This window comes from Cricetulus griseus, assembly GCF_003668045.3.
Source record: "Cricetulus griseus strain 17A/GY chromosome 1 unlocalized genomic scaffold, alternate assembly CriGri-PICRH-1.0 chr1_0, whole genome shotgun sequence".
Classification (NCBI taxonomy): domain Eukaryota; kingdom Metazoa; phylum Chordata; class Mammalia; order Rodentia; family Cricetidae; genus Cricetulus; species Cricetulus griseus.
This window is the reverse complement of record NW_023276806.1, coordinates 68,212,291-68,227,190: the sequence shown is the minus strand read 5'-3', so window position 1 is coordinate 68,227,190 and position 14,900 is coordinate 68,212,291.

Sequence of the window (14,900 nt, the reverse complement as noted above, 5' to 3'; positions counted from 1 at the left end):
TAGATAATTCCTAGTTTCTTCAAGGCTTTTTATCTTGAAAAGACGTTGAAGGTGTTTCAGTATTGATTATGATGTTCATGTGATCTCTGCTCTCAAATCTATTTATAAAAATGCTTATTGATCTGCATATGTTGAACCAAACTTGCATTCCTGGAATGAGACCCACTTGGTCAGGGTGAATGTATTACTTAATGTTCTCTGGAGTTTGGTTTGCAGAAGTTTTATTGAGCATTTTTGCATCTATGTTAATTAGGGGTATACTTACAATTACTATATCTTCTTAATGAATTTTCCTTTTATTAACCATTTGTGGTGGCACATATCTTTAAACCCAGAGCTGGGGAGGCAGAGGCAGGCAAATCTCTAAGAAATCAAGGCCTGTTGGTCTACAAAGGCCAAGACAGCTAGAGTATTTGTCAAACAAAAAAAAAACCTGTCTCAAACAAAAAAACCAAACCAAACCAAACCAAAACAAAAAACAACAACAAAAAACCCAACCATGTAGTATAGTAGTCTTTTTCATCTCTTCTTGTTGGTTCAAGTCTCCCCTCAAATATCAGGATAGATATATCATCTTGTTTTGGGTTTCTATTTGCTTGACAAAATGTTTTTCATTAACTATTAGTCTGTGGGTTTCTTTCTTTCTTTTTCTTCCTCTTCCTTTTTTTTTTTTTTTTTTTGCCAGTGAGGTATATTTCTTAGAGACAACAGGGAGTAGGAACTAATTTTTAAATCTAGTCAGCCAGTCTATGTCTCTTCACTGGCGGATTGAGGCCACTTACTTTTAAGGTTATTGTTGCAAAGTGTTTACTAATTTCCATAATGTGATTGTTTTTCTGGTTGGTTGGATTATTGTTTGTTTTTTCTTCCTTCCTCATTGGTATTAAGGATTTTCTAGTTAACTGTGTGATGTGATGGAATCCTAGCTCTCCCATCTATTCCCCTATAAATGTATTCTTCCCCATTCTCTTCTGCACACACTACTCCTTTAAATATGGTATTCCGCAATGCTGGCTCAGTGGTAATGCATCCCCTTACATTGGGCTTGTATTGATATGTGATTATTTTCCTATAAAATTTAAAATATAGCTTTATTAGATTTGGCAGCCTTGGTTGGCAGTTATTACTTTCAGGGCTTGAGATATGTCATTTGTACTTTCTTAGCTTTTAGACTTGCTGACAAGATATCTGATACTTTTCTGACATTTCTACCTTTTTAGGTGACTTGGTATTTTTCTGCACAGCTTTTAATATAGTTTCTTTGCTTTGCATTTTTGACATCTTGACTATAATAAGTTACAGAGAGATTCTTTGCTCACATTTATTCAGAGTTCTCAATGTCTCTTGTATTTGAATGTCTATATTTTCTCTGTAGATCTGGGGAATTTTCTATTTAATTTTTGTGCCTTTAGTTGTATTTTAGCTCCTTCATCTTTCTTATGGATTACTGGATCTGATTCCTGGATCATATTCCAAAGTTCTTAGATGATGCACTTCTGTTAATTTAACATTAATTTTTTCCTTATTGGTGTTTGAATGCAGTATTTCACCACCCTTGGTTTCTATTCATGACATCTTGCTTGTTCTTGTTTAAGCCTACTGGTGATGTTTTCCATTGTATTTTTAATATGATGTATTGAGTTTTTCATTTCTAAGATGTCTTTTTTTTGGTCAAAATTTCAACTTGATTGCTGAATTTTTGTGCCATGTTGTTGAATTTCTTGTCCATTTTTCTTCTATGTTGATGACTTTCTTATTCAAGTCCCATATGGAATTCATCTACTTGTTTCTGTTTTCCTCCAGATCATTGGCAATGAAATATTCATGTGGTGTCTTACTTATTTCATCATCTTTGAGGTCAGTAATTGAGGGGTTATCCTTTGGAATACTCACATTGCATTTCTATTTCTTGTTTCTATGTTGCAGTTTGTCCATCTGTTGGTTTGACTCTTACAATTTGGGGGAGGTGAGAAGAATCCTCCTACTAAGCAGCCCACTGTTGAAGGCTTGAGCTCCACTACCATTCAGTGAGTAGAAAACAAACAGCTTTCAGAAATTACTTCTGTTTCTGCTCTCCTTGATGAATAGGGCACAGTGGCACCTGCTTTAGTCCCAGTTACACAGGAGGCTGAGGCAGGAGGATCACTTAAGCCTAGGAAGCTAGCGAGAGCATCTTATGCCATCAAAAGGTAAACAAACAAACAAAAACCATTGAACCAAAATAATGGTAGCTCAGGAGTAGAATATAGTCTAGGCTCTGTGTTTGATTCCTAGTATTACTTTTATAAATAAAAAAACACAAAAAACTCTTCCTTTTCTATTTTTCTTCAGATGGAGTCTTGCTATTTATTTTACCTATTCACATCTGAAACTCTTGGACTAAAGCAAGCACTCTCTCTTAGTCTCTCGAGTAGCTGGGACTATAAGCACATGCTACTGTGCCTGCCTCCAATTCTTTATTTTTCTTATTTAGTTTTTATTCATAATCATAAACTTAACTCTGAAATCCAGCTAGACTTGGAGGGGAATGAGGAAAATATGGAACCCAAAGAACTTCAGTGAGAGCAGAGATTACAGAGTACTGTGAGCAGTTGGGTAGGGAGTGCTCTCCTGAGCTGCAGAAGGAATGGTCCATTAGGTAAGATGCCTGCAAGTCAAAAGAATTAGAGTTGTCCACAGTTGGAAATGGTGATCTTGCTCATTTTGCCATTCCTAGACCCAAACACTGTGACTTCCACTATGCTCATGCCTTCCTTCACCCTCCCAAAGACCACGCTTGCCATCTAGCCCCTCAGTCTTGATGATGCAGATAATAAACTGGGAACCATTTGTGTTTAGTTCAGCATTTGTCATGGACAAGATGTCAGGACCTGTATGCTTCAGGATTCAGCTCTCATCCTCAAATTTCTCCCTGTAGATTGACCTGTCACCAGTGCCATTATGGTATGTGAAGTCACCATCCTGGCACATGTATCCTGGGATTCTGTGAAAGGAGGGACCCTTGCACCCAAATCTTTCCTCTCCAGTGCTCAGAGCACAAAAGTTTTCTGTCATCCTTGGAATTTTGTCTACAAACAGCTCAAAAGAGATGTGGCCCAAAGGCGGCTTGTCATCAGCTGTAGTGTTGAAGAACATGGTGGGGTTGACCATGGCAGCACCAAGAGGCAACAGGGGACAGCCAACTCTGCAAAGCTGCCTGGCTCCAATTCTCTTCTCTTCTCTTCTCTTCTCTTCTCTTCTCTTCTCTTCTCTTCTCTTCTCTTCTCTTCTCTTCTCTTCTCTTTTCTCTTCTCTTCTCCCCTCTCTCTCTCTCTCTCTCTCTCTCTCTCTCCTCTCTTCTCCCTTACCTATATATGTGTCGGCTGGACGCAGCCGGTATCTAATATATACACATATACATATGTGTGTATATATACATTTGTGTATACATCTACATATATGTGTATATATACATATATAGAGAGATCACATTCATGTGTTTGTGTGTATGTCTCCCTTTAGAAAGAATCTTACTATATAGCTCAGGATGGTCTTGAACTTACTTCAAACCCCCACCTCTACCCCTGGTATTACAGCTGTGGACCATCATATCTTTAAATATATTTCTTATAACTTATAACATACTAATGTCTGTGATGAAATAACAAAGATAAACTAATTACCAGAGGAAGGTTTTTATGTTGGCCATGATTTCAGAGGTTTTGGTCCATCCCTTTCTGAATCTGTTGTTCTGGGCCTGCAGTGACACAGAACATAAAAGTAGGAGTGTCTGGTAAAGATGAAGTTCAGCCAGGCGGTGGTGGAGCTTGCCTTTAATCCCAGTACTCCTGAGGGAGAGGTGGGTGGAGCTCTGAGTTCCAGGACAGCCAAAGCTACCCAGAGAAACCCTGTCTAGAAAAACAAACAAAAAAAAAAAAAAAAAGAAAAAAAAAGATGTATGTTCCTCTCATGGTTGGGAAGCAGAAAGGAAGTGGCCAAGATTCCAATATACCTTTCACTTCCTCAATGATCTAACTTCCTTTTACCAGGTTCTGTGCCTAAAGGTCTTCTTAGAGTTCTAACATGGTTCAATAGTCCAAAGTCTCTTCTGATATTCATGACAGTCTCTTAACTCTGAGCCCCTAGAAAGTCAAAACAAGTCTTCCAGCATGCAGAATGATGGAAGGTATTCTGTGACAGAACACCTGACTGAAGAACAGAGTCAAGACTTCCCATTCTAAAAGGGAGAAATACTGGAACAGCAACTAAAGATCAGACCAAAGCAAAACCAAAACCCACCAGGGCAAACACCAAAGCTTGAAGTTCCATGTCTGGCAATTAGAGAGTTTGTTGCTTTTCCAGAGGACTTGAGTTCAATTCCTGTCACCCATGTGAAGTGGTTCACAACCATAGGGAACTGTAGCTCCAGCAGACCCAACACCTCTAACTTCTTTGGACACCAACACTCACATGCATATATCCACAAACACACACATACTCATAATAAAAATCATAAAAGAAAACTTAAAAGATAAATAAAAAGTGATTCATTTCACAAAGCTGGAGTTTGGTGACACATAAATAACAACTAAGATGCTTACCTAAACTCTACACTTGGAAGCAAAAGCATCGCCTCTCCAAGGTGGTTTCTAGATATACATGGGCAAGCTTAGTTCAATGGGAGTTAGCAGCGAAATAGGCAAAGAGCCTTTTAGAAGAAATATGAACATGTCACATTTGGGCTTTATGTAGGCACTTCTGGACTTTTCCAATTTGGGATAGGATACGTTTACATTTAACACATTCTAGACATTTAAATAAAGAGGTGTTCTTTGTTCTTTCATCCTGAACTACAGTCAAACCTGTCTTGCTAAAACCCACCCAAGAGGATAGTGTATAGGTCATCAATAGGATACTTACCTAGCATTTGTAAGACTCTGGGCTTCATTTTCAGCATCAAAAGAAAAAAAGAATCCTAAACAAAACTAAAGTAAAATGCTTACAAGGCAAGATAGTGAGGCTGAGGGTTGGTGGCACACGCCTTTAGTTCCAGCACTCGGGAGGCAGAGGCAGGTGGATCTCTGTGAGTTCAAGACCAGCCTGGTCTACAAGAGCTAGTTCCAGGACAGCCTCCAAAGCCACAGAAAAACCCTGTCTTGAAAAACCAAACCAAACAAAACCAAACCAAACAAAACAAAAAACAACCAAGGCCAGATAGTGGTGCACACCTGTAGCCCCAGAACTTGGGAGGTGGAATAGGGAGATTAAGTTCAAGGACATCTTCAGCTACATAGAGAGTCTGAGGGCAGCTTGGGCTACTAAGACTTCAATCTCCTCAAACTAACAAATAAAACAATAAATGTTTTTTATTAAGACTTTCTTCAAGATAGAGCATAGTGGCAAATGCCTTTAGCATTCAGGAGGCAGAGGCAGGTAGATCTCTCTGAGTTGAGGCCAACCTGTCTATAGAATGAGTCCAGGCCAGCAAAAGCTACATTAAAAAAGTTTTCTCAAACTGGGAGCAGTGATTTGTGCCTGTAATCTTAGTACTTGGGAGGCTGATGCAGGAGGATCACCATGAGTTCTGGCTAATCAAGGCTACAAAGCAAGACAAAACAAATGGAAAAAATTCCCCACTTATATTGATCTTTGCCTCAATTTTTTTTCATTCTGAGATGAAGTATTCATCTGAAATAATTAAGGAGCTGAATATTATTTTTTTACTTTATTTTAACAAAGAAGAATACAACTAAAGAATTTCACTTGCATACATGTCTCAGTCATATTTTAATGATAAGCAACATAATGTGAAATGCAATTAATGCAGATCACAAAGGAGTCAGAGCTCGTTTGATGAGCAGATCATTTAGTAGGAAAGGACTCATGCGATGGAACCAGTTGTGTACAACCAGGCGGGTCAGGGAACAGAGAAGAATGCCCCATGCTTCCAACCCTCAATTTAAAGTCTTGCTACATCATTCTGACCACATCCAAGTGTGCGTGGTCAATGTCACTTGTGCCAGCCCCCAAGTGGACATGGATAGCTTCACCTGGGCCAGCCCTCAAGGGGGCATGGGCCAGCATTTCCCCCTACATCAATTCCCTAAAAAAATAGAGATTTCCATTCTCATAATATGTAAAAGCAAAAGCTTCCTGTAAAAATCCTGGTAGCTGTTGATCAAGTTATTTGAAAACTTGAAAGATGAAACAATTGTGAATTATGTATATAATTAATTGTATTTATACTTCTGTAAACTATTTTCCTATTCTGAGGCTGCCTTAGAAAACCTAAAACGTAATTCCAGGCGTGGTGGATCAAATCTGTATTTCCAGAATTTGAGAGATTCAGGCAGGAATATGGAATTTGAGGCCAGTCTGTGGTAAGTAATGCCATCCTGCATTAAAAAAAATCACCATAGAGTGAGATAGTAAGTACTTTACTTGTATGATCCGTGTGCTGCTCCAAGGGCTGGATGTTCAATGAGATGCACTTGAAGGCCAAGACCTCAAGAGATTCCTTTTCAGAAAGTGAAGGCAGAATTCTTACCACACTCCCTCTCATTAATCAGGAAGCAATTTACTTAGCACCTACCAACTGTCAGGCTCAGTATGGGTCCTGGGGTTCTAAGATTAAAAACAGTCTTTATCTCCATAATGGTTGGGTCACAAATAATACAGCAGTCAATTATAATCTCTAGGTCCTTTGATCCTTCCCCAATCTATATCTCATCAATTCTTCATCTGTAAAATGGGGTTTACATACAGATTTGTTAGCTTTGTTACCAGCATGAAAAAACATTACGTAGCAATGTGCATCCTGGGTAGTCAGGCTTCTAACCGGCTCACTGACTTCAATCCCAGAAGTAGCAATCCTATTTCATGCCTCAGTGGACTGGCAAATTACTACATGTCCTGGAGTTTCAGGACTGCTTGTGATATTTAAAACCTCTAATGCTAAATTGTGGGATGTTGGATCCACGTGTTAAGTACTATGTTTGGGGTAAAAGTAGGCTGCCGTGAGAATACAGAAAAAGGACCCTTGCTGTTGGTGTTGCAGCCTAAGGATAGAGTGTTTTTCTAGCGTCCCAATGCCTGGGTTCTACAGGAGTGGGGGATAGCTTGGGGAAGTGGTAGGGAATAGGTGCAATGAATCCTGAGGTAAGATCTGGAAGAGTTAGTTAAGGGTGGAGAAGATAATTAGTGCTGAACCTGGGATCCACTGCTTTAGAGAAGCCACAGATACTGAACTGCAGGTTGAAAAGAGATTTTTGAGCCTACTCTGGTCCACTTGCTAAAGCCAATGAAGCCAACTTAGAATAATGTTTTTAAGTGAATAACATAGGGAAGCAGTTATTGCAGTAGTTATCAAATACTTAAAACACAAGTGCAGTATAGTCATGCATTTATTTACTCAGCAATAATAAGGTATGGGAGTGGGTGTAATAACTACTGTAATTTCAGGGGCTGGAGAGCTGTGTCAGTGGTTAAGAGCACTTCAGCTTTTGAAGAGGACCTGGGTTCAATTCCTAGTACCCACAAGGTGGCTTACAACTGACTGCAACTCTAGTTTCAGAATCAGATACCCTCTTTTGGCCTCCACGGTCATCAGGCATGCATGTGGCACAAATATGTACATGCAGATAAAATATTTTAAAAAACTACACTAAAAATAATTACCATAGTTTCATAATAGCTATAGGGACAGTGTTTTTAAAATATCTGTAATTACTGGAATACACTGAATATTTTGATTTCTAAAGATTGTAAAGTCATATTGTTTATTTTATTTTTTAATTAGTCTGACTATGAAGCACAGGCTGGCCTGGAATTCTGTACCCTTCCATCTCTTGCCCCCTGAAAGGTTGAGATTATAGGAATGTGCCCCTATGTGGAACTTTTATTTTACCCTATTTTATTTTACCCTATTTTATTTTACCCTATTTTACCCTATGTTTTGCCACTTTGAGAATCTTTTCTCCCCCTGCTACCTTCTCCTCCTCCAACCTGCCTTATGCATGCTGGGCAAGCAATCTACCACTAAGGTTATATTTCAGCCCAAAATTGTTAATTTTGGGGTTTACTTATTACACTCATAATTATAGGATATCTTACATTTCAGTTAGATATGAGTAAAAAATAAATATGTATTTTTTTCTGTGTCTCAATTCAACCTATCCCAGCCTTCAGGTTATGAGCCCCTGGTTTTACTCTGAAGCCTCCTAGTAGAGTTCCCTGCATTCAGTCAGATCCCATCTCTAACTCTGGTTAAGCCATTACCCTTCTTAAAACTCTTCATTGTTTCCCTTGGCCTCCACAATTAAGTCAAAGTTATTACTTTTTTATGTGAATCACAAATCTCTCTAAGACAGGTCTGTCTTTACTCCCTGACTTCTGTTTTTTTTTTTCAAAATAGAACTGTAAAAGACAATTCACTCCCCCAACCCCAGGTAGGCTCTTGCTCTGCAGTCCAGGCTGTCCTGAAACTCAAAGTTGTACCTTCTCAGACTCTTGAACCCTGGGTTTACAGGCAGGTGCCACACCCAGCTATAACCACAGTCAGTACTCTATGTTATTACAGCACAATGTGAGAACTGCTCTGGTCACTGTTTTATCATCAGAGTTTTCCCAAGTGCCCGGAACACAATCTGCCTGGTCCCTAAGTGCTACACAATTCTGGGGTGTGCCTTTCCTTCTGAACTCTATGTGAATGGCTCCCCTGGGATTGTGTAACTATCAACCCCAAGCTGACAGTATTTTACCGAAGAATAAACTGGCCTCAGCTGGGTGAGGAAGAGGTCTCCAGTGGACAAATTTAGGCAGGAGTTATCCTGGGATTACATGTACTCAGTTTTCTAAATCAGTTATTTTAATCTTCTTGCGGGTTCATAATCATTTATAATGCAAAAGCAATGATTACTGCAGGAGCCTTTTGTGATCATAAGTAGAACTGTTTCTTCTATGGCTTTTGAGTAAACTGTTTATTTACTGGATTGGGGTTTATAAACTCTGGCCAATGAGCTAAATCTGGTCTATCAAATCTTTTTATATGACACTCAAAGTAAAAATTATTTTCAAACTTGGAAATTACTGGAGGGAAAAAGTCAAAAGCATAATGTATTACGTTCATAAAGGGTGACATGTTAGTTAAGCACAGAAATATTTCCCACCAAAAATTTTTGTTCAGGTTCTTCATTCAAATAATGGGTCCAAACTTGGCTTCAAGTGCCCATTCCTGAGTGGTCAGCGGCAGGGCCTCCACACCAATAAGGAAATCAGAGCTTGCAGAGAATGTTCCTGTTTGGCCAGTGGCTGGGTTTAGTTGCAAGCACCTCATTGGTCAGCTTTGGCAGGTTCTCTGGAGGCTGTCTATTCTGTACATCTGTGCTAATAGGATATGTTTATAGCACCATAGCTTTAATTCTGGGGCTGCCTTGATCTCTGGGACTCACTTATGTACTTGCTTGATCTCCTTGTGAAAGCCCAAAACAGGTCCCTGGGGGCGCCTCCTCCCAGCATCTGATTATACCATCCTCCTTTTGGGCAATTCCCATCTGTCTCATTCTCACTACAATGACGTATTTGAATAGTTGCAACAGAGTTCATATGGCTTTGGCCAAGAGTGGTGGGGCATGCTTATAACCTAGCACTTGAGAGGTGGAGGCAAGAAGATCAGTAGTTCAAGATCATCCTTAACTATATAATGAGTTCAAGGCCAGCCTGGGCTATATAAAAATCTGTCTCAAAAGAGCAAACTCAGAGAATTGGGGAGAGATCATATGGCTTACAACGTTTGTGACTCCTGCATTCACTCAAACCCTAGATGGCAGTTTTGTAAATAAAACACATTCATTTGTTGGGTTGAAGTTCTAAAGTGTCTTGATTTAACTTGTCACCATGCTAGGGATGAAATCTAGACCTGACACTAGTAGGCAAGTACTCTGCCACTGACTTGCCTGTCTCCCCCCTCCCTTTCTGTATCTCTCTGTCTCTCTCCTTGTCCCTCTTCTTTTCCCTTTATTCTTATGTCCATCCCTTTCCCTTCCTCTTTCTTCTTCTTCTTCATTTTTTTTTTTTTGGTTAAAGATAGGGGCTCCTTGGGACTGGAGAAATAGTTCAGCAGTTATGGGATTAAGAGCACTGGCTGCTCTTCCAGAGGATCTGGGTTCAATTCCCAGCACCAATAAATATGGCAGCTCACAACTGTCTATAACTCCACTTCCAGGGGATCAAACATCTTCATACACACATACATGCAGGCAAAGAACCAATGCACATAAAATAAAAATAAATCATTAAAAAATGATAGGGTCTTCTGTATCCCAGTCTGGGCTTGAATTTAGAATCATCCTGTCTCCATCTCCCAAGTACTGAGATTATAGATGTACACATTAAGCCCAGTTACCCCAACCTTCTTTGTTTTTCAATTTAATTTTATATGTATGGGTGTTTTGCCTATATGTATGTCTGTATTCCACTTGTGTGCTTGGTTCTCAAGGAAGCCAGAAGACAGAATGGGATCTCTCCAGTTCCTATCACATAAACAATACTTATATTTGAGTGGGTATTATCTTAATAGTAAAAGTCTGTTTTTTGTTGTTTTGGTTTTTGCTTTTTGCTTGTTTGTATGGTGAGTCTAGTTATGTAGCCAAGCTGGCCTCAAACTTGTGATCATTGTGCTTCAGTTTCTCAGAGCTGGGACTGCAGGCACATACCATGATGCCTGGGTACAAGTATTTGTTAAAATGTAGCTGTTTCTTCTAGGCATATGCATTCAATCTACCATTAATAACAGGCTGAGTTTGAGAATGTGTTAAGTGCCAGAAAAAATGATTATAGATCCTATGTTACTGGGGTTTGTACAAAACAAAGCTCTTGGATCAGAAGCAATTAGGGAAAGAAATCAGAGTTTCAGAATAGTTGACACTAGACTCTCAGATCATCAGGGAATACCAAGAACAAAATTGGAGATGGAATGTTATTAGATACCCTGTGTGTGAAGAGGAGGTTGTAGCATGCTGCTTGACTGGAGCGTGGGAGGGTGCTAATGTGTCATGCTTAATGGGGATTAACCTAGGATGGAACTGCATATCTCAGAATTATGGTCTGTCTTCCATGCTGGCCACTTATCAACACCTACTCACTCTTCAACTTTAATTAATATGTTTTTTTTTCTTGTAATTTACTGCAATGGTTCTCTTGAAGGTCACCAAGCTTCATCAGGAAAGGTTATAGTCTTTGATTGTACTTCCTTATCCATTTGCAAAATTTAACACTTTAATCTTCCTTCTTTCCATTTTACCCCCTAAGTTTTTGTTTTTAAAAGAACATATTCTTAAGCCAAGTGTGATGGTGACCATATGTAAACCACCCCCACCCCCCAGCATTGGAGAGGTAGAGCTAAAGGTGTCAGGAATTCAAGGTCCTTCTTACCGAGTTTGAGGCCAGGCTGGGACACAAGGGACTTCATCTCAAAAAACAAAACAAATAAATAACACCTACATATTCTTATTCAGCAAAACACTAACATTTAATCTCCTTATTTGGGAAGAAAAGGCAGAGGCCCAAGAAGTTCAGGTTCAGCCTAAACTCCCCTGTCTAAGAAAAACAAACAAACAAACAAAAACAAAAAACAATGGCTGAGTGTGGATAGGTGGTACTATAAGACCCTGGTTTTCTAATCCTAGCACCAAAGTAAAGGAAGTTGTATGTGGGTTCTGGGAATCTAACCTGGATCTTCTGGAAGAGCATCTGGTACTCTCAACCACTGAGCCACCTCTCTAGTCCCTATTCCCTTTTCTTATTCTCTTTCCTAATAGTCCCCATTTTACTTCATGAGTCCTCTCCCAGATCCTCTCCCAGATTCTGTGTACTTTAGAAACTTGCAATGCTTATCTTTCTGAGAGTGACTTAACATGCTAGTCTTTACCTCCATTCATTTTCCTGTAAAGGTCATGATTTTTATTATCTTTATGGCAGAATAATACTTTTTGTGTATATAGCGTATTTTCTTTTGTTTTTCCTTCCTTCCTCTTTCTTTCTTTTTTTTTTTTTGTGACAGGGTCTCACTATTTTAATCTGGCTAGACTAGAACTCACTATGTAGCCCAGGCTGGCCCTGAACTTAGAGATCTATCTGCCAAAGGCATGGCTGCTTTACCAAGCCAGTGCATTTTCTTTTCTTTCTTTCTTTCTTTTTTTTTTTAAGATTTTATTTATTTATTATGTATACAACATTCTGCTTCCATGTATATCTGCACACCAGAAGAGGGCACCAGATCTCATAATGGATGGTTGTGAGACACCATGTGGTTGCTGGGAATTGAATTCAGGACCTCTGGAAGAACAGCCGGTGCTCTTAACCTCTGAGCCATCTCTCCAGGCCCTGCCAGTGCATTTTCTTAATGTACTTTCTTGATGGGCATGTAGGCAGATCAAGCCACATAACTGTTGCTCACATCCAGAGGGCCTAGTTCAGTCCCATGCAGGTTTCCCAGCTGTCAGTCCAGAGTCTGTGAGCTCCCACTAGCTCAGTTTAGCTGCTTCCTGCAGAAACTCTTCAAAGCCAAATCCTTTTTTTTTTTTTTTTTTTTTTTTTTTTTTTTTTTTTTTGCTTTCTCAGGCCTTATGGAAATTTGAGAGCCCATGTTGGGTGCCATTTATAATCAGAAGTTTCTCTCCCAGCCACAAGTTCCCTAATAACTACTCAGAGCCTTAATATTAAGTATAAATGTTTGGCCAATGGCTCAGGCTCATTACTAGCTAGTTCTTACATTTAAATTAACCCATATTTCTTATCTATGCTTTGCCATGTGGTTCGTGGCTTGTTACCTCATTTTTTGACATGTCTTGCTTCCTCAGCAGCTAGCTGGCATCTCCCAGACTATGCCCTTCTTCTCCTGTATCTCTGCTTGCATTTCTCACCTGGCTCTATCCTGCCTTGCCATAGGTCAAAGGAGCTTTGTTTATCAACCAATGAGAGCAACACATATTAACACCATACATACAGACATCCCACAGGAATTCCCAGTTTCTGAAGGGGTGGAGATCAAACCCAGTGCTTCATGTGTTAGGACATAGTACTCTACCATCCAAGTTACATCCCTAGTCCTCCTGAGTGACAAAGAACAAAAATGGATTCCAGTTGGGATATGGTTGTCAGTTGGAAATGATAAGGCCCCTAAAGTTTCTATATTCAGCATTTACTTCTTTCATTTGAACACAAACTTCTATGGAAAGCACACCACATCTATGAAAAAGGTTCCTGGAATTCCCAGCATTGTGGAGAGCAGAGTTGGGTAAGGAGGCAGTTCAAAGTCAAAGCATAGTAAGGTAGAGGTGGGCAAGGAGTTTAAACAGCTTCTGTGGCTCCAGGAGGAAAGGGCGATTAAAAATGACCTTGGATGGGGATGGGAGAGAGCTCGTCAGTAAAATGTTTGCTTTAGAAACATGAAGATCTGAGTTTGGTTCCCATAACTTACGTTAATAGTCAAATGTAATGTTGTGTACTTATAGAATTATAGCACTGGGGAGGTGAAAACAGGAGGATCAGCATTTTAAGGCTGGCTTTGAATATATAAGCCCTTGCTTTAAAAAACCATACATACATACATACATACATACATACATACATACATACATACGTAAATAAATAAATGAACAAACAAATAAGTAAACCATAGTGACTAGATGTTTATTAAAGTATATTCTTCCTTTAGTTTCTACTAAATACTAGTACTTAACTGAAGGGCATACACAGCTCTCAGGTCTCAGGACATTTATTTACCTCATTTTCTTCATTGTTAAAATGGCTGGACAATCTGTTAGTCCTGGGACTATCAACTCTTTAATCCCAAGGTGTACAGTAGAATCTATGGAGTTGGGAAGAGCAATTCACCTCTCCAAAGCTATGTATACAGAACTGTAGGCAGAGTTTTCCTGTCCTGTAGGCACTCTCAAATAATACTCAGAGGCTTAATATTAATTACAAATACCTGCTAATAGCTCAGGCTTGTTACTAGCTAACTTGTATAACTTAAATTAACCCATTTCTCTTAATCTACATTCTGCCATGTTGCTTTTACCTCTATCCCGTTGGTGGGTCTAATTCTGCGTCCCACTGGTGACTCAGACCACCCTTCCTCATCCCATCACTTTCAGTTTGGCTTTTCTACCTAACTTGATCCTGTTCAGCTATTGGCCAGTCAGCTTGTTTATTAAACCAATCATAGCATCATATATTCACACAGTGTACAGAAGTATGACTCCCCAGCAGAGAAGCCCTAAGGTGATGAAAAGTGTGTGCAACTAAGAGTGGTCAGAAAGATGGAGGAGATAAGAATGGGTGGAAGGATCAACCAAACAAAGTTTGCATGAAAATACCATAAGGGGGAGGCAGACGCTGAGGTTATAACTCACTCGGTAGAGTGTTAGTCTCATATGTATGAGGTCCTGGGTTTGATCCCCAGCATTGTACAGACAGGGTTTTCTGTCTTATTAGGGTTTCTGTTGCTGCAATGAAACACCATGACCAAAAAGCAAGTTGGGGAGGAAAAGGTTTATTAGGCTTACACTTCGGCATTGCTGTTCATCACTGAAGAAAGTCAGGATAGGAGCTCAAACAGGGCAGGATCCCAGAGGCAGAAGCTGATGCAGAGGCCATGAAGGGTACCCGCTGCTTACTGACTTGCATCTCATGGCTTGCTCAACCCACCTTCTTATAGAACCCAGGACCAGCTGCCCCGGGGATGGCACCACCCACCATTGGCTGGACTCTCCCTCATTGATCACAAAATGAGAAAATGCCTTACAGCTGGATCGCAAGGAGGTATTTCCTCAGCTGAAGCTCCTTCTTCTGATGGCTATATAGCTTGTGTGAAGTTGACATACAAAACCATCCAGTACAGTTTCCTTGTCACACCTGTA